Source organism: Camelus dromedarius, chromosome 16 (assembly GCF_036321535.1).
Source record: "Camelus dromedarius isolate mCamDro1 chromosome 16, mCamDro1.pat, whole genome shotgun sequence".
In the NCBI taxonomy this organism is placed as follows: Eukaryota; Metazoa; Chordata; class Mammalia; order Artiodactyla; family Camelidae; genus Camelus; species Camelus dromedarius.
In genome coordinates this window covers 47,142,167-47,162,225 of record NC_087451.1, presented here as the reverse complement: position 1 = coordinate 47,162,225, position 20,059 = coordinate 47,142,167, and the positions used below count along the sequence as shown (strand labels likewise).

Genomic DNA, 20,059 nt, shown 5'->3' with positions numbered 1-20,059 from the left:
ACTTGAACTTTAATTCTCTCTGTAAGAAAATGACTTCAGCCAACTCAGGGAGTTGATATTTATCAGTAGAATACATTCCCAGAGGAAGCTTCAACACCAGTCTACAAACAAGTTGTTTTTTTGTTAATAACAAAGTGTTCATAATTAAAAGAATTACCTCTGAAAATCAACTGAAGATATTATTATACTGTTACATTACTTCACATTAAAATGAGTGGGCATTCTGACTACCACCGTCAAATCCCATTGAGATTATCCTCAAAGAACAACCTAAACAATGAATACCACTTTACAAAGTGGTCATGATTAAATCACCACCACCTTAAAGACTACTACTTACTGAGTATTTATAACATGCCAGATGCCTTGCTTAACAGTGTCCTGCTTATTCCTTATAAACCAAGAAGGCTGATGCTTTAACAAGGTTATAAAGGTTACAGGTTATAAACTAAGAAGGTTGATGTTAAATTAAGAAGGTTGATGTTTATAGTTTTCACTGTCTCTAATACACACACACCTTAGTATAGATCTACAATCAATGTGACTAAAAAACTTAAAATCATAGTTTAATTGCAATATTTATTTTTCTTAACGGCACATAAAATAGTTGACGGTGTTATACTTATGGCAATTTAGGCTCAATGAAATACGAGTATTTTATAGAAACTGAAATTCCCAAAAAGGAAAGAAGTAAGTTGGTCAAGGAAACTCATGTGGTGAAGGGAGCTAGAATTAAAACTGATAAAATACTGCCTCCCAACACATGACAAAAGCATATCATTTACCCCTCCCTGGCTTAGGTTAGGAATTATTTTATGTTAAGATACTACACAGATCTTCATAGAGACAAGAAAATTACATGAAGGAAAAGAGAATAAAGATGAGAGAATCAATGATACTGAGGCACTAACTTTTAAAAAAAAATTGCTTTCTGACATTTTATACTTGCACTCTGGCCACTTTTTGCCTATTTGGCAAACACAAAAATAGGAGAAAAAGAATCTCAAACAATATGGGTACTGTCTGCTGATAAGTTTATGAGTTTATGGAACTATCCCTGTTCACCTCTACATCATCTTGTCTCCATTCCTGGGCAGCCATGGCCAGCTCTGTAACTTTTATTCCCGTTTTATCTTCATTATTGATTTCAGGCATGTCTATTATTTTCCACAAAGGGAAGATGACAGCAAAGATTCTACCCTCAGGGGAGGACAGGGTAAGTGTCATGGTATATTATATTCTTTGTCTGTAGGGGAAGTTTTAGGTTCAGAAGTATGCCCTTTAGGGAATGAAAAGAAAAGCATTAAAAGGAAAAGAACTGACTGTCTTTAGAGTCAATGGTCAGAACATGGAAAGTTTGCAACAATGAAAATGAAGACTCATGAACAAATGTAAATGTTAGATTTTGGGGCCCAAAGAAAAGATAATAAATAGAAATGATTTCCTGGAATCTCATTTAACAAATAATGCTTCATTGCTGTTATTACCAGTTAATAGATCTCTACTTCTGATGTACTCTTCTTATATTTTTAATTGTATGAAAAATTATCTTTAAAAAGATGTATTTAAAATACATGTAAGTTATGAGGCATAATAGTAAAATGAATACCTTGTGAACCTTAATACCTTAAGGCTGGAATAGTACCAATACCTTTGCATCAACCTGTGTGCTTACTTCCTATCTCCCATTCCTATCCTCCTCCCAAGATGTGGCTGCTATCTTGAATTTTAAGTTTATAATTTTCTTGCTTTCACTCTACTATAAAAAATTTCAAACATACAGAAAAGTTGAAAAAACTTATCGTGAACCTGAATATCCATCATGTGGATTCCACCATTAACATTTTCTATACTTGCTTTATCACTCATCTGTTCCTCTCTCTGCCCATCCATCAATCCACCTTATTTTTTTCATGCACTTCGAAGTAGGTTATTGACATCACTGCACTGGCCCTTAAATGCATATAATTCATTAGAATGCATTTCAGTATTACAGTTTTTTTTTCTTTTGAAGTAAAATTTATATGCAAGGAAATAAATGCATAAATCTTCAGTGAGTTTTGACAAATGTATTTATCTGTGGAACCCAAACTTCTATCAAGAAATGGAACATTTCTATCACCTCAAAAATCTTTCTTATGCCCCTTCTCATGCAATACTTGGCACTACCCACTCCAAGAGGCAACCACTGTTCTGGTTTTTCTTCCACTACATTTTTCCATCAATAATAGTATAAAGCATATGATTCCATTCAAATGATTCCCTTGTTCATATAAATAGAATCTTACAGTGTGCACTCTTTTGTGTGAGGTTTCTTTCACATAGCATAATGTTTCTGAAATTTATCCATGTTGTTGCACATAACAGGAGCTCATTCCTTTTTATTCCTAAGGATTCCATTAAACGAATATATCACAGTTTGTTTATTCATCTCTTATTGATATATATGCCTAGGATGTTTGAGTTTTATGAAGAAAATTGTTACATGAACACCTTTTTTTTGTTTTTTGTTTTTTTGGTGGACGTATGTTTTTGTTTCTCTTGGGTCATGGGATAAGATGCATGTGTAGTTTTATAGGAAATTGTCAGGCCCTTTTCCAAAGTGCTTGTACCACTTTAAATGCTTATCGACAATGTATGAGAGCTGTAACATGTCCAATTTGCAATTTTTTTCTTCGATGGTTACTGTTTTCTGTGTCCTTGGAAACCTTTGCCTATCCTTTGGTGACAAAGATATTCTACCATATTTTCTTAAAAAGGCTGTATGGTTTTATATATAAGGCCTATGATGTATCCTGAATAAATATTTTTATCTGCTGTGAGATGGGATGCAAGTTCATTTTTTCCCACATGGATATCCAGTTTTCAATCACCATTTGATGAAAAGCCTTTCCTTTCCCCATTGGATAACTTGGCTCCTTTGTAAAAAATCAAATGACAGTGTAAGTGAGGTCTACTTCTGAGTTCTTTATTCTGTTCCATTGATCTATTTGCATTCTTTCTGCCAGCACTTTACTACTTCATTACTGTAGTTTACAGCAAGTTTTGAAGGAAATATAAATCCCCTAACTTGATTCTTCTTTTTCAAGATTGCTTTATCTTCTAGTAAGATATTTTGTCTTGAAATCTATTTTATCTGATGTTAATATAGCTAGTCCAGACTTACGTTCACTGTTTGCAAGGTATATTTTCCAATCTCTTTATATTTTAAAGAATGTCTCTTACAGACAGAATATAGTTGGATCTTACTTTATTTTACCATTATGACAGTCTTTGTCTTTTAATTGCAGTGGTTAGCCCATTAATATTTAATGTAATTCACAGATACAATTTGATTTGGGTCTATCATGTTATTATTTATTTTCTGTTTGTCCCCTATATCTATATTCTTCTATTTCTCCTTTTCTGCCTTCTTTCATATTATTTGAATGTTTTTTAGAATTTCATTTTAATTTACCTATTGGTTCTATCTCTTTTATTCCACTGTTTTAAAAAAAAATTACATGATGTCTACATTGTTAAACAGTACATTGTTTAGTTTTGATTGTTTAGAGGCTTCAAAAATTGTATTATACTATATATAGTCATCCTAGTATGCTTTTTTAAAACTAAGTATTATGCCAGTAAGATTATTCTACTTATTACACATAGCTATAATTAGTCCATTTTTGCTGGGGTAAAAAGATTGCATTATAGGAATATAAGAAAGTTTACCCATTCCACTCAGATATATTGGATTGTTTCCAATTTTTGGTGACATCAGCCACGCTGGTATAATATTCTTGTGCATGTCTTTTGGTCTACACGTGCAAGAGTGTCAACAGGATATACATATACCTAGGAGTAGAACTGCAGTGTCACAGAGTAAAATAAAGGTTCAAATTTACCAGATAGTGCCAAATTATTTTCCAAAGTGGTTGTCCTGATTTAAACTCTCACTAGGAAGGTGTGAGAGTTTCAGTTGTTCTAAATTCTAGCCAACACTTAGAATCATCAGATGTTTTCTTTCTTTTTTTGTGAATCTAGTGGTGTATTTTATTATGGTCTTACTTAGCTGTGCCTTGATTACTAGTAATGTTGATTACCCTTTTATATATTTATGAGCTATTACTAGTTTAACACCCTTCCCCTCTACATAAAATGAGCACACCAAAGAGGGATGATTCAAATTACTTTCAGCTCTTTTGTAGATTTTTCTGCTTATGAGAATTTGGATGAGAGTATGTGGAAAAATAAAAAGCAAAAATACCCTTGATGTTTGATTCTTTAGAGGGCACAAACAGCCAAAAACAGTTACATCTACAGGGGTGAACTAACATTTTTTTTTTTTAACATCACAAGGGCCAGATACTTTATATATTATTTTATTTAATGTGCACCCTGTGGGACTTGCCAAAGGTCACAAAGCCAATAAATGGTAGAGTCAGGATTTGAACTCAGGTCTATATTCCTGCTATAACCAACTGCCTCTAAACTAAGAATCTGCCTTTGGTATCTATATCCTGAGAGGGAGCTGCAGAAGAAAGCATATCTTTTCTCATGGCTTATAATAAAATAATATCCTTTGTTACTTGTCTTCTATGACTTCTACACTTTAAAATAGTGCCAAAGGAGTGGAAAATTCCCTTGGTACACACAAAAAAGCAAGTCAGAGAACTGTTTCCAACACAAGATCCCCAAATGACTCTTTTTCTTCTTTTTTAGATTAATATTACAAGTCAGGCCAATGAATGATTTGTTTCTCCTTCATCTTACTTGGAAAAAGAGACGTTTTAAAAAATGCAGTATGTCAGAGCATTTTAAGGTAAAATGGATTCAAAAAATGAAGTAAGCATTCAATTATGCTTATTTCAATGGAATTCACAGTCCCAAATGCAAAGATAAAACATTGCTTATTCAATAAGAGTAAGGATCAGGTAATACAGTTATTTTGAATACTGGCATTTAAATGGTAGCCAAAAGTAGAATGCTTACCATTCTATTGTAACAAGTGCATACACCAGACCAGATATAACCACCTACCTTGTCAAGTAACTTCATGCACTGTTAGTTAAAAAAAAAAAAAAAAAAAAAGCCAAATAGTCAACGTGCTCAGAATGTTAGAAATTACCAGGAGAAAAATGTAGAGATAACTCTTAGAGAAACAGTAAACAAAAATTTCTGCTGTATAAGGAGAATTAATTAATTAAATGACTAAATACATCTTTGTTGACTTTTTTTTATATTCCAAAGTCCTACCATTAAATAGTTTTTATTTAAAGAGTATAATTACTTCTTGATGTTTTTAAGAAAAATCTGGCCTATAACAATATGGTGTGAGATTTGAATGTGCATTTAATTTTACGGTATTCAGAAAACACTAATTCAAAAAGATGCATGCACCCCAATGTCTACAGCAGCACAGCATTATTTACAATAGCCAAGATATGGAAGCAGCCTAAGGGTCCATCAACAGATGAATGGATAAAGAAGATATATACATATATATCTATATATATATAGAAGAAGATATACATATATAATGGAATATTACTCAGCCATAAAAAAGAATGAAATTCAGCTATTTGTAACAACATGGATGAACCTAGAGGGTATTATGCTTAGTGAAATAAGGCAGAGAAAGAAAAATACTCTATGTTATTGCTTATATGTGGAATCTGAAGAATAAGCTATATAACAAACAGAAATAGACTCACAGATATAGAGAACTGGTGGTTACTAGTGGGGAGATTAAAAGGAAGAGGGACAAGATAGGGGCATGGGATTAAGAGATACAAACCAGTATGCATAATAAGCAAAAGAATATATTGTAGGGGAGAGGGTATAGCTCAGTGGTAGAGCACATGCATAGCATGCACAAGGTTCTGGTCTCAATCCCACTAAATCCATTTTAAAAGAAAAAAAAAATAAAAAAATTTACAAAGGGTATACTGTATAGCACAGGGAAATAGTTATATTTTATAATAACTTTAAATGAAGTATAACCCATAAAAATACTGAATCCCTGCATGGCATACTTGAAACTAATATATTATAAGTCATCTATACTTCAATTAAAAAATAAATAATTTTCAGATATTTAGGAACCACTAAGTATGAATTTAAAGATTAATGTATCCTTATTAATATACTTAATATCTGAGCATAAAAGTAGGTCGCTAAGATGTTTAGAAAAAATGTAAGCACCCAAGTCATATTTGCTGAGAAGTAGGCTGGGAGGAAGGAAATACTGTCAGCTTTGAAAAACACCAGGCTAGGTAGGTGTTAAATAATACTTCCCCAAGCTTTATTGTTCAAAATTCTTTACACTTTCCATACCCTCCGATCCAAGTGGACTCATTCATCGTTTTTCAAAAGTACCTATTAACTTCCTTTGTCCATGCTGTTTCATCATCCTGGAAGGCCTCTTTCCCCTCTCCTATACCCTTCCCCAGTCTTCAAAGCTGGTTTCAAAAGCCAGTAGTTTTTGTTCCTTTTATCACCTGACTGATAGGCTGTCTGCCTCCCTCCAAACCTGACAGTAACCATGCATGTTTCCCGTGGCACTACCACTGAGTTCTTGTTTTATGTTCCATTATCAGACTGTAATCTGCCTTATTTTCCCTCTGCATCTTACTCTCTGTTTAGCACAATGCCCCATGTGCAGATGGAACTCAATAAAGAGATGAATGAATGCATGATAAGGGCAGCTAACTAAAACCATGTGAACACTTGGAGCTAACTGGCTGTGCACTGTCAGCTTGTGAGGACTATGGCAGTTATGTTTTATCCTTAGTTGGTTAAAAGAATGATTTTTGTTGCTCAGGAGTTGGCTTGTGACTAAGATCTGGAAGTAATACTTAAGCCTTTCCCTTTGGTTAAGCAGACAGAATCATTTACTTCCTTTCACTGATATATTCATTTATTCATTATTAACTGACTACCTATTATGTGTTAGATACTAGGCACCAGGGATTAAAATTAAGCAAAACTGCCCTTATCCTTGGACAGTTCACATTGTATTGGGGGAGAGAGTTCCCTAAGTCAAAAATTATACGTCATTTGCCTTACAGCAGAAGATATACAAAATGCTACAGAAACAACAGAGGAGGAAGTGACTAACTGGGGCTTGGAAGTGCTTCACAGAAGTTAATTTTCAGGCTGGGTTTGAATTAGTGGGTTTATGTCAGATGGAAAATAGGAGGAAGAGTATTTGAGGCAGAAGGGCTGGTGAGAGGAACAGAAAGTTTTAAGAGTCTGCTATGTTTGGGGAATGGTGAGCAGCTGTAGATTCCTGGAGCAAAGGTACAGGTGTTGGGGGTTAAGGTTATCAAGTAATATTGATGTTGAGTCCATAAGGGTAGAAATATTACGATATCAGTCCTATGTCACAAAAAATGGTTGTGGATTATCCATGAACTGGACTTCAAATTACCCATCAGTCACTTCTGCCTCTGGAAATAAACTAGGGGTATCTGTTAGACTGGAAAAAGTAATCTTGTAGTCTTTCTAAGAGTAGGAAATTGGAAAAGCCCTGCTTCTGGCTTTTGGAAGAAGCAAATGTGAACACAGGCTTGAGGAGAAAGTGAAGGCACCATTTTGCCACTTGGCTACTAATAAGAGAAGGTTTAGATTCTCTCCTAGAAACAAGAGACAAAGAAGATGGGGATGGAACCAGCTGTTTGGGTTATCCACTGCTTCGTAACAAACTACTCATTTATTACATTTCATGATTTCATGGGTCAGAAATTCAAGCAGTATTTAGCTAGCTGATTCTTCTGCTCCACATGGCATTGCTAGGGGTCACTCAGTGCTACTCAGGTGGTATTTCGCTAGAAGATAGGCCAGTACTGAGGGTCCAAGCAGCTTTGCTCACATGTCTGATGTCTTATCCTGGAGCACCGGAAAGCGGGGCTCAACTGGAAATGTCAACTACAGTGTCTATGGCTTGGGCCTTCTCAAAGTCCATTATGGCCTCAGGGTTGGTCGTTTTGCATGGTGGCTGAGAACTCCAAAGAGCTAGGCTCAGATTTGACACAGCATCACTTCTGCTGTGCTCAGTTGGTGTACTAAAGAAGCCCAGCCCAGATTTAAGGGGAGGGGTGTTAGATCCTCTTGGTGGGAGAAACGGCAAAGAATTTGCAGCCATCTTTAATCAATCCTACCAACCCTGGTGACCAGCTAATAAATATGTGGACAAAATGAACAGAACAAGAAAAAAGCAGTTAAAGAAAGTTTATGAAGTAGAACTTCTAAAGATGAGGGCCATAAAGATATCCAGGAGAATAAAGAAGTTGATTATTATGTCAGTACAAGATGGACTGAAGGCCATAGGGATAATTTTCCAGGATGGTGTCTATGAGGAAGTATCTTCCCATTTGGGAGGCTTAAGATCAAAAAGGACCTGCAAGTGTGGCAGTACAGACACACACTACTGTCCAGGACCAGAGTCAATAACCTGGGCACTCATACCATCTGAGAAGCCGGTTTGTAAAAGGTTCAGACCCCGTCAAATCAGGGATCCCAATATTTTATCTGACTTTGTTTTAAAGTCTAGAGACATGTAGTATTTGCTAGGATTAGGAACCAAAACAAAGATTCAATCTAGCCATATTTTAGAGAGATATAAGATGCATTAAAGTGAAAATAAGGAAGCCAGAAAACAGTGCAACACTTACGACTGAAATCAAAGCCACACCATGCTCTCATTTTGACAGAGTTTAAGGAGACCTAAATAAACTTTCTTGCCCAAGATTTCAAGCAATAGAAAACCTCTGTGAGATACTTACTCTTTCTCAAGTATTTCCTTTAAGCTCCTTTCATATACAAGTATGTATAAGTCACAGTTGGAATGGTTAATGAGATACTTCCTCAGTGATGAGAAAGCCGGCTTGATTAGAATTTGACTGAAAGAACTTTGCTATTGAAGAACACTGAGTCCTTGGTCAACAGTTAGTTTAAGAGGTATCTGAGCAGTCACGGCCCACCAGAAAACCTGAGCTCTGGGTGTGGAGCTGTCACTGGATGGCTTTAGTCTACAATCCTTATTCCACTTAAAATTTTTTTATTTAATATATGCAACTTAACCCACCCACTTGCCATAATTTCAGAGTTGCTATACTGTCTTTTCTATCACAGAGATACAACTCCTTTGGTTTTAAAAAGCAACAAGTCTTATCATGTTCTGAACCTGTCACACCTGACAGGCATGCACTATGGAAACTTCACAGGTGTTGGTTCTTAACTCTGGCTCCACTAGGAACTTTTTTAATAACAAAAATCTCCAGGCCTCATGCCTACAGAATTTTACTCTTCAGCTCTGAAGTGAAGCCAGTGGTGTGCTGGAGCCAACTATTAGATTTTTAAGAACCTTGGGAGATTCACATTGGTAGCTTGAAATTGGTCTTGGTAGGAGTATTTATCAGGTAAATCAGCAAATGCTACAAAGCAGCCCCTACCCAAAGAACAGGTATTTAAACATTTACCAACACACCATGAGGTGTGAGGCCCAAGGATCTGTACATTTAAAAAGCTTTTGATAACCGAAAAGCAGTTAAGATTGAAGACATTTGTCTTAATGATTTGGAAAAACATCAAAAAGCCCAGGGTACACATAGCTACTACTCCCTCAAGGTAGCTGTGCTAGGTACCAGGGGGATCAGTGATGATAGGAACTCAGCTCTCCAGAAAGATCTATAGTCTCCCTTCCTAGACTGTAAGCTCTGTAAGGGCAGGACTATGCTTGCAAAGCCACAGTCATACAGAAGATGCCCAGCAGACATTAGATGACTTAATAAGCATTGCATAGGTATTGTAACCAGTAAGTAGCAAAATTAGAACTACACCTTAGGCTACCTCGATATACCACGTGCCTCGTCTCCATTAAAGTACTGGTCATAGCCTTGGTTTGTCAATCTGAGACGAGTGCTTAAACATGGGGTGGAGAGCAAGCAGCATTCATCATAAGATAATGAGACTCTGCCTCTGTGCCACTCCATAATTTAAAGTCTTTCCATGACTATTATTTCATTTGAACCAACCTAGGATAAATGCAGCATAGGTATGATTGAGACTTCTTTTTCAGATGAAGAAACTGCCTCATAGAAGTGAGATAATTTGCTGAAAATAACTTAAGAGTAAACAGCAGAGGCAGGATTCTGTCTGGTAAGGTAGAATATACTTTCTACGAGAACAAACTGCTCCTCTTGCATTAAAGGGATACTCCAGGTACACTGCTGGGGCCTAAGACCTTTTCTTTATCTCCCTGTCAAGAATCTGTTTCCTTCTACTAAAGTGGAATTCCACATTCCATTCTCTGAAGACCCTACACTTAGTCCGCTTCCTTCATGGTAGCCTGAACCCTCAATATAGACATTTGGCCAGTCTTATGTTCAGCCAGGACATAATGATACAATGGTACTAATTATTTACACATTGAAACACCGAATGGTAAATGGTGGCTTCCTAGAGCCCCTCTGAATGTTTCATGATCCAGCCACAGTCAGGTTAATGTTTGGCACAGCAGAGGACCTCCAGGTCTTGCTCCTGCTTATTGTATCTGAGAAGCTGGCTGACAGCTGTGCTATACTAGTCGCTAAATATTTTGAATATCACATCTACCTATAGCAACATCTTTTCTGTTCTCTTAACTTTGGTTTAAAACTCTTGACTCTGATCTTAGCTTCAACTTGGAGACAGTCCCTGTGTAATCTGTTCTCTTGTTTGTGTGTTCTGCTAGCTATACTTAGCCTGGCTATTGGTTTTATTATCGGTCCTCTGCTTCACATGATTATCACTCCTCCACAAGGAATTTAAACTGTAAAAGGCACTAGTAACATCTAGGGAAGGCTAAGTAACACCTGTTTAATTAAGAGCATTTTAATATCAAACCTTTGGATTGTTCATGGATGTAAAGAATGAGGATATTTATCAACCAAAGTTATAAGTTGAAACATTATTCAGAAATAAGGTCAAAGAACACATGCAGAAGGGTAATGAAGCAACTCTGATTACTTACCAAATATTACTAAACTAACAGCATGATTGTTTTCAGATTTCCAGTCATTTTCAAACTAAGGAGTCAATGGTTCTGACCAAAAAGAAAATAGAATATTTAAGACATGGGATGTACTGCTGTCAGTTCTGACTAGGGGGAGATGCGTTGCTATTTTGTTAATATTTATATTTGAAGCTAGACAATTAGCTTTTCAGCCATCAACAGGGGAAAGGAGTCAGAACACTGGATATCTTTGAATGGCAAATAAATAATCAACATATTCATTAAGAGTTCCTGGAGTCCACCAGGGACACAGAGAAATACAAGACAGAACCATGCTCAAGGAGTTTATCTGCCCAAAGAGATATGACTGTTATATTTGGATATAAATGATCCAACAAATACAGTATACATGTATGGCACAGGAAGTACACTTCGCCGGAGTTCAGAAGTGAGCTATCACTGTGGGTACAGTGTTCACGGAACAAGAAAGCTTTGAGTCCAATTTGAAGGAAGAGGAAGATCTGAAGAGACACGGAGACTGTCAGAGCATTTGAGACAGCAGCAAAAGGAAAGAACAGCAGGAATACGTCTGACACACTGAGGTGGCGGTGAACTGACCAGTTGAGTTGAAACCCAGGGTTTGCCTGAGGTAAGCTACAAATGTAAGTTGCAGAGAACAGGGGTCTAGATCTGATCCTAGAGGGAAGCCAGGGAGGGTATTTATCAGCATTTTATAAAACAGAATAAAATTATAAATACGTGGCTTTGTTGGTAATAAAAAATTCTTTAAGGAAATAGAAGCTAAAATTTGGCAAGCCAATTGAGAAAAATTAGGTATTTTTTTCCTAGTCAGAAGACACTGGTTAATTTAACCACAGATCTCCACTAGAGGGCAGACAAGTCAAAGCTTACACTGCAGTGGAACTGGAGAAACTGCATCTGCAGAAAATACCAAGAGTAAATATCAAACATTGCTTAAAGACCACTATTCAGTGCCTTCAGCCTCGGACAGAGCCTTTAGTTAGCAGATAAATCTTTCACAGAATAGCTTTCTGTGGTATCAAACGTGTTTTAATTGCAAAATGGACCACTGGAAAAGTCATACTTTGGGAATCTGGCCTACCTGACAGGCACACGGGCTTATACATGACAAACATACCTGGAATGCCAACAGCAGCACTCATCACTGGCTAATTTATCTCAGTCTTCCCCACCCATCCCAGCACATCCTAAGCACCATTCAAGTCATTGCCTAACAATGTGTCTACTATCTGGACCACGATTTCAATCTAGGTTCTCCTTTTGGTCAACTGTGGAGGTGCTTGGTCTTAAGGATTCATATCCCTTTAAAGTCAGAGCAAGGTGAGGCCACCAGACAGTGGTTCTTATATGTGCATTTGTCTCAGCAGGCTAAAGAGCTGTCAGGTAGGGGTGTTGCTGTGAGTCCTCAGGTCTCACTAACTAGGACACAGCATGAATATTGACATCTCAATAAAAGGGTTGAGAATTCCATCACACTGTTAGATGCTAAGATAGATCTGCAAAGTACTATAAACACTTCTTCTGTTTTGCTCTCTTACACAATGTCTATCCTTAAAGGTGCAAGGGCAATTCTGTTTAGTCGGTTGACCTTCTGCCATTAGCTGGAAGTAGCTTTCTTCCACTGCTGACCAATAGCAGTATCACAAGCATTTTCTTTCCCCTGGAAAATGACAAAACACTTAGTTCCAGATAGTAGGTATTTCAACTGCAGGTGAATTTTGCTATACTAAAATTTCTGCAGTATTTCCAACAAGCCAGGCCATCTTGTCTCTTAGACTTTGCTATACTCTTTCGTCTGTCTGGGATACACTTCATTCCCCCTTTGCTTGCCGACTTCTACTCATCCTTCAAATTATAGCTTAGATGTTCCTTTCTCCAGAGGCCTTCCTTGATGCATCTTAAGGCTGAGGCATATTCTCAAAGCATCAATTTTACTTGATGCAAAGTAATATTTTATAGTAACAGATACAGATATATAAACATTTGCATGAAATTTAAACCAAACCAGAAGAATTCAAATACATTTCAGCCTTGTAATAAGCTCCTTTAAATTTTATATACCCAGACTGCCAGGGGTTCCCTATTCACGCTCCTCTGCTATTAAAGAAACTTCTGGTGGAAAGGTTCGAGGACCACTGCAAAGGACTGCTGCAGAGGACCGCTGTATGTAACTTTAATGTTAGGCCTGGGCTTAATATTAAAAAATTAAGATAGAAGTTAAATTCTGGGGGATATGGTAGGTTAATAAATATGAAGGGAAGATCAGATGCTTTTGACTCCTTGATCTAATCCATAGATCTACAGGTATGCCACCTAACTTTATTTGGCTTCCATAAACAAAAGACTGAAAAACAAAAGGTCAGAAAAAGTTGATCCAAAAGTTTGGGTTAAACAAACAAACCCAAAGCCTCCAAGCTTACTTGAAGTGAAACATAGGTACTGAAATGAAGGAAAAAAATATGAAGTTATAAATTGTCTTCCACAGTTAAAACACTCCTTGCTTTACTTTATTAATGGAAATAAATGACAGAGAAAAAAATTAACTGGCAACTTAATGCAGGAAGATTTTAATTACACTCACAGTTCCCATTAACCTTGACAACACACCAACTCTAACATAACAGGATAGCACCTCCCCCACTAATGTAAGTCTAACTAAGACTGCATGAATACAAAATACTGCTTAAGAGAAAGATAAAATCTTTGAGAGAGAAGTACTCAGTCACCGAATTCCTCTCCAACTTGTTGAAAAGCAGCATCATATATTTTCAATGTATAGATTATCTATAGATTAACATCAGAAGCTTCTCAGTTACTCCTTCTTTTAAGTATTTATTGTTTTTTATTAACTATTTTCCATATACCTTCCTCATTTTCTCCTCCACCCTCCCTTTAACTTCCCTAAGGTTCCTTCCTATCTACCTTTCGCTTCCATTTTGCACAAACCTCAAGAAGTTCTCTTGTTGGTCTTCTTTGACTTTTATATTTGAGATAACTTTAGAAAATATTTATACTCTAAATTTTGGTAAAATATTGAAGCATTTTCCCTGCCACTGCCTCCCCAATTAGCAGTCTAAGACAGAATAAACTGGGGGAGGATATAGGTCAAGCCCTAGAGCACATGTGTAGCATGTACGAGGTCCTGGGTTCAATCCCCAGTACCTTTTCTAAAAATAAGTAAACAAATAAACCTAATTACCTACCCCCCTAAAAAAAATAAGACAGAAGAAACTTTTATAACCAATTCTCAATTCAGTCTTTTTCTTCTGCCATTCTCAGGGAGTTCAGAATACACCTCATCAGTGATGCTGAAGGTCATTAGAACCTGTCAAACAAGGCAACTACAGGAAGCCTATAATGCTATAGTCATATTATTTTCCTAATTATCCTATGTAATCTGTTAGTAATATACTCTTTGATCTAGATCCCACCCTCCAAAACTGAACAGAACTAGGGAAGAAAAAGGAGGGGAAAAGGTAAACAATCAAAGGCAAGATGAGCATACAATACCTGCTGGGAAGCCTGCTCCCCTATTTACAGGTTCTACGGTAAACAAGCTTTACTTTGAAAACATCTGTCCTCATTATCATTAGTTAAATGTTTCTTCTTGAGAAACCAGTACAGTCCCATTAAGGAGTTAATTGTATGCATAAATTCACAGAACCAATAAAAGGGACCAGTAATTCCATAAAAATGCAATTCCTGGAAGCAAAGGTAAGACATGAAAAGGCGTTCCTCAGACAATACCCTGATCAGTAAACTCCTCTGAGCAACTACCAGGAAATATTTATTACTTGCCTGATTTCCTAAAACCAAACTTTCTTGATAAACAATGCCTTGAACACCCCATGAAAAGAACAACCAAGGCTACTAAGTAAGTGTTGGTAAAATGAACATTACACTCTGCTACTTCATGTAACTTAAATAGAATCAACTGAAACTATGTAGAATAAAATAGTAGCTATAAAGTATGCTGTAGATTATTTTTAAAGACCTCTCCAACTATTCAAGTGAATTGAGATGGCACACAAAATGCTTTCATGCTATGTTTTCTACAAGACCTAAGAGACCAACAAAAAGAAAAACTAAGCTCTGAAGAAAATCAATAGTGGCTTATAATTCTATCTGTGTGTATGATATGAACATATGTGCATAGTCACTGTCAGTCTCAAGAGCTTCCAGAGATTGTACCATGGAACTGACTTTTTATAAAGTGATAATTTCCAATTCTCATACCTTTGGGAAGTCACAGAATTGAACACTCAGTATACACAATCCCAGGGGAAGTAAGCCATCATTAATAGACTATTACCTGGGACAATTATGAAAGCTACGTAATATATTCAGGTCTGTCCTCAGCCTTTGGAGCAATTACATTGCATAGGTAACTTAATAATTAATCAATGCTGGGTTCATAAATACTTTTTTCTTGGCCTATGTAAGTCAAGAGTTTAAAACAGTTTCACATAAGTAAAATATAAGAAATATTAAAAAAGCACTTCTCTAGTGAAGTAAAGCAAGTCTACTTTTAGAAAACAGTCTATTTTACATGACTGAGTCCCATGACATTTTCATACCAGGTGGTTGGGCAAACTAAAAAGACATAGTTTTTGCCCTCACATTGATTAAAATAAAGATCAATGACAATAATAGTTTTGTGAATAATGTAAAGAGGCAAAATAAATGTAAACCAAAGGGTATACAAGTTGTAAGTACTCAACTTTTGTTCCATATTTCACTTTAAAAATCTTGTGTGAGAAAAGCAAAATCTATTCCAAATGACTCTTAATACTCATATTCTTCAGAATGAATCTACACAGAAAGACGGGACATGATCCTTCAAACTTATATTCCCATTTATTTGAGAACTAGCTCTTAAGTCCCTCCAGTCTCCAGGCACTGTGCTAGGTGTTGGGGGTAAAACAGATCCAGTCCCTGCTTCAGCCTGATAAAGGAAGCAATCAAACAATCACATAAGCAAAAGTAAAACTACAACTACCAATAGCTGGAAAATAAAATAGTACCACTGGTGTCTATCACACATACGCACTGACAGCAAGCCTCAGGTCCCAGCTACTGTGCTGTCTGCAGTGAAAATCCTAACTCCCTCTAGAAGTTATTCCTCAAGGCTTCCTTTAATTCCTCATCATTGATTTACTGAATGAAACAAATTTAAATAAAACATTTCCACTGAATTTCTGATATGAGTGTTGCCCTGGAGACTACATCAACAAGAGCCCATTAATGTAGACTTTAGATTTTAAATTATAAAGAAGCCTATTGGAAAGCCAGCAAGAAAATTTTTAAAAGATTTCAATTCTTATGAAATTCAGATTAGATTAAACTCAGCCCCTTGCTGCCTCTCTCTTCCCGGGGGTCCTTGGAGTGTGCAGCAATTTTTCCTTTTGCTACTTAGGGGAACGATCAAGCATGAGAACTCCAGACGCTTCCATTTTTGTCTTCTCCTTTACCATCCACAAGTGTCTGAAAGAGTCCATTCAGAATTCTAAACCATTTCAAATTATTCTTAGCACCACGTCCCAGGGAAATGTCTCAGACAAAAACACATTTTTGCTTTGACTCTCTTTAATAAAGCCGTTGGTTCCTGCTTCTTAGGAAGAAAGATCATGCAAAATCCTAAAGTCTCTGATCTCCCTCAACTGGTTATCAGCTCTCCTTTCCAAAAAGTCCTGTTCTTTCTTCTCATATTTATCTTCTTCCTTAAGTTATAATTACATGTAATCACATCTTATCCTAATTTATTAAGAGTAAAGCACTTAATAGATACTCTATAAGTGTTTATTGAATGAGTGAGTCATTGGAGCAAACAAATTATGAAAAAAATATTCCTAGGTAAGGAAAGGAAAAATAAGTAAACTGGACTTCAAAATAATGAAAAACTATGGAGGGGGAAGATTCTGATCCACTGTATAGCAAAAAGGACTTAAAAAAACCAAAGCAAAACTAACCAGCCAACCAAAAGAATATCTAAATGTGTTACATCTAATAAACCTTGGAATTCATGCTGATAAGAGCCTGGAAACAAGAGCTAAATAATAACCTGGGTCAAATTTGTAGCTAAGTAAGGGCAAAGGCCAACTTAACATAATCAGAGAACCATAATCACCGAAGTCCTCTCATTCAATGCATCTTGCCCTCTGACTTCAAAAATGTTGCCACCTCCTTGTACACTACCCTGCCACTTCAGTATCTCCAGTGATATGCAACCTACCAGCTCAGTCACCTCTCATGGCAATTAGTTAACATCAAGTGCTGTACTTCCTCAACTTCATTAAATCAAGCAAATTTTAAGTGGTATATATTTCTAGATACGAAAAACTTTTGTTAAAATGGTATCATACAGTCATTGAAGAAAGACCTCATATGAGCCAGGTACTCTTTTACTTACCTCTCTTCTGATCCTAAGTTCCTCCAGTCCTCATTCTCATAAAAGAACATTTAATGTACAGTATATAGCTCTTGGCTTTGGAAAAATGAACCTGGCTCTAATTCTGCCTGAAGATCACAGTGGGACCTAGGTCAGAAATATTTATTGCTAATAAAAAGGGCTAATCTTGACTACCTAATCCCATCTGCAAAGTTATTGCAACCATATTATGCTGTTGTGTTGATATTAACGGTGAGCTGAGATTTCTGCTTACAAAATCAAAGAGTTTGGGAGATCAGTGAGACTGATATTTTTCCCTCAAAGGACAATTTCTATCAGGTTTCCTTTGAAACTTTTTAAAAGTGCCATGGTATCATTGTGGGAAAATTAAATAGTTTAGTTCTACTCCACTGAAAACTAAAATGAAAAATATTTTCTATACAGGTGAAATGCAGATTATAATTAATAAAATTTCTGCATTATAGAAAATAAGCTGACTAGTTGGGAAGGTGAAGTTGCTCTAATCAAACAGACGTGCCTTCAAGGAGTTTCATGTGATATATTAAACAACAGTTTCATATTTCAAAAAGGGGCATTAGCAATGTTAATTTGTGACATTTTTATTAAAAAATGAAATAGAGGCGTATTTTGAACATGTATGATTGCAAAATTACAGTAAAGTGTCCAGAATATTCTAAGGTACCTTTCACAACCCACTCGGGATCTGACACCTTGCATTTGGCCAGCGTCTCTCTGTATTAGCTTTCCTCACATTCCTCAGGTTCTGTCACCCCACACTGTGCTGCCCCTTCATGTTGATGCCCTCTTCACTCCACGTGGGTTCCAATATCCCACCCACACTGGGCCTTAGTGCCCACCTGAAGATATCCATCTGACGGCTTTTGTATTTAATTGTTAGAGAAGGAGAAGAAAGGTGTTTTACCTTTCAGTGCTTCAATTATAGGTAGAAACAAAGACAATCATATTTATCTAACAAATATTTACTGATCTTCAACTATGTGCAAGACACTATACTAGGTCCAGTAGCCCCCTAAAAGCTTCTTTTCTGTCCGAGGAACCCGCAATATCTCTACTTACTACTCAGGGTGTTTTTCAGTCTCAAGTAATAGCTCTGGGGGAAAAAAATCCACCCCAAAATGGCTTAAACAATAAATAAAAGTATCATCTTGATTAATTCAGTAGATGAACTTTATCAGCAATGCAGTTTTCTGCATCTTTCTGCTCTGCCGTCCTGATTGCGTCAGCATTGCTCTCAGGCTAACGTGGTCCCAAGATCACTGCCACATTCAAGGTCCATTACATATAAACCCAACAACGGTCAGCTGAAGAAAACAGCTCTTCCCCTGTATGTCTTAAGTACAAGGGAAACTCTCAGTAGCCTCCTCCCCAACTCTGCCCATCCCCTGCTAGCTCTCTCATTTCACTATTCTGAACTGGACACATGCTCATTCTTAAGCCAACCACGGGCAGGGGGATGGCACCCTCTGATTGGCTGTTACATGAAACAACAAATAACCTTTATTTTCAACAACAAATAACCTTTATTTTTCTATTTAAGCCAGTTTCCATTACTCTCAGCCAAAATTCCTGACAAATATTTTATGAACCAAATTTTCCTATGTGCACAATCAAGGAAAAGTAAGAGAAGAAAAAAATTATTTCCATTTTACAGGCAGAAAAATTAAAGCACTGAAAGGTTAAAATAATAGATCACTAGTGTGCTCTGCCCATGAGAATATGTTGCCCTCACACAGGCTGGAGAGTCTGATAGATATTGAAGATTACAATAATTTATACATCCATACATATTTTTAAAGCAAAATGTCCCCTAAAATTCCAGTGAAAAAATTTTATATATCTGCCTTTGAAGTCCAGGACTGGGGGTCAGGGTGGGGAGGAAGAGGATGTTTTTTGTGGCACGAACAAATGGCATTGTCTCAGAGGCATGGCTCAAAGAGGATGTTCATGTCCACAGAGCTCACTGCTGCCTGTATCATACTCTCACTTTACAGACTACAGGCACCCTCTGTGGTGGTTATCTGCCAAAGGCTCTATTAATTTCAAGGCTTCCATACTGATACTACATGCTGCAAATCAGGGTTTTGTTCAATCTGTCCTTAAACCATTTCCTCCTACCTGTCTGGCTTTTCTATTTTCAGATGGAAAGGCCTGGTTAGGGAGATGCCATCCTTGTCCTGCCACATAAGAGGAACTGTCATGGGTAAGGCTAGAATGTTTACACAGTGTCTGAGTTTTAAACACCTGTCATTATAGACTTTTTCCTGCTACATAATATGAAACAAGGCAACTATAATTTGGTCAGAGGCCATAGCCCTAAAAGCAGATTTAGTTCCTGTACAGTAAACCAGGAAACACTGCTGTTTACTTCTAGTCTTGTGGCTTAATACTGAACTACAATAGCAATGAATACTAAATATTTTAATAATCTCATCTGTGGGCATTAGTGTTTTTAGATAACATACTAAAAGATTTCACCTGAATTATTTAGAAAATTATAATATAGAAAAGTATACTCCAAACAAGTATCAGGCAGATGGGCTGCAATAAGATTCAGCATCAAAGTCTTAGTGGGTTAAAATAAGAAGCTTCTCACCTATGCCACATGTCCA

General features: G+C 36.6%; 1 protein-coding gene across 3 annotated transcripts in view; it reads right to left on the bottom strand.

Annotated features, from left to right (window-relative positions):
* Positions 1-20,059, bottom strand: part of SSH2 (slingshot protein phosphatase 2) — a 215,607-nt gene that overhangs the window by 127,236 nt on the left and 68,312 nt on the right. The window lies entirely within an intron of this gene.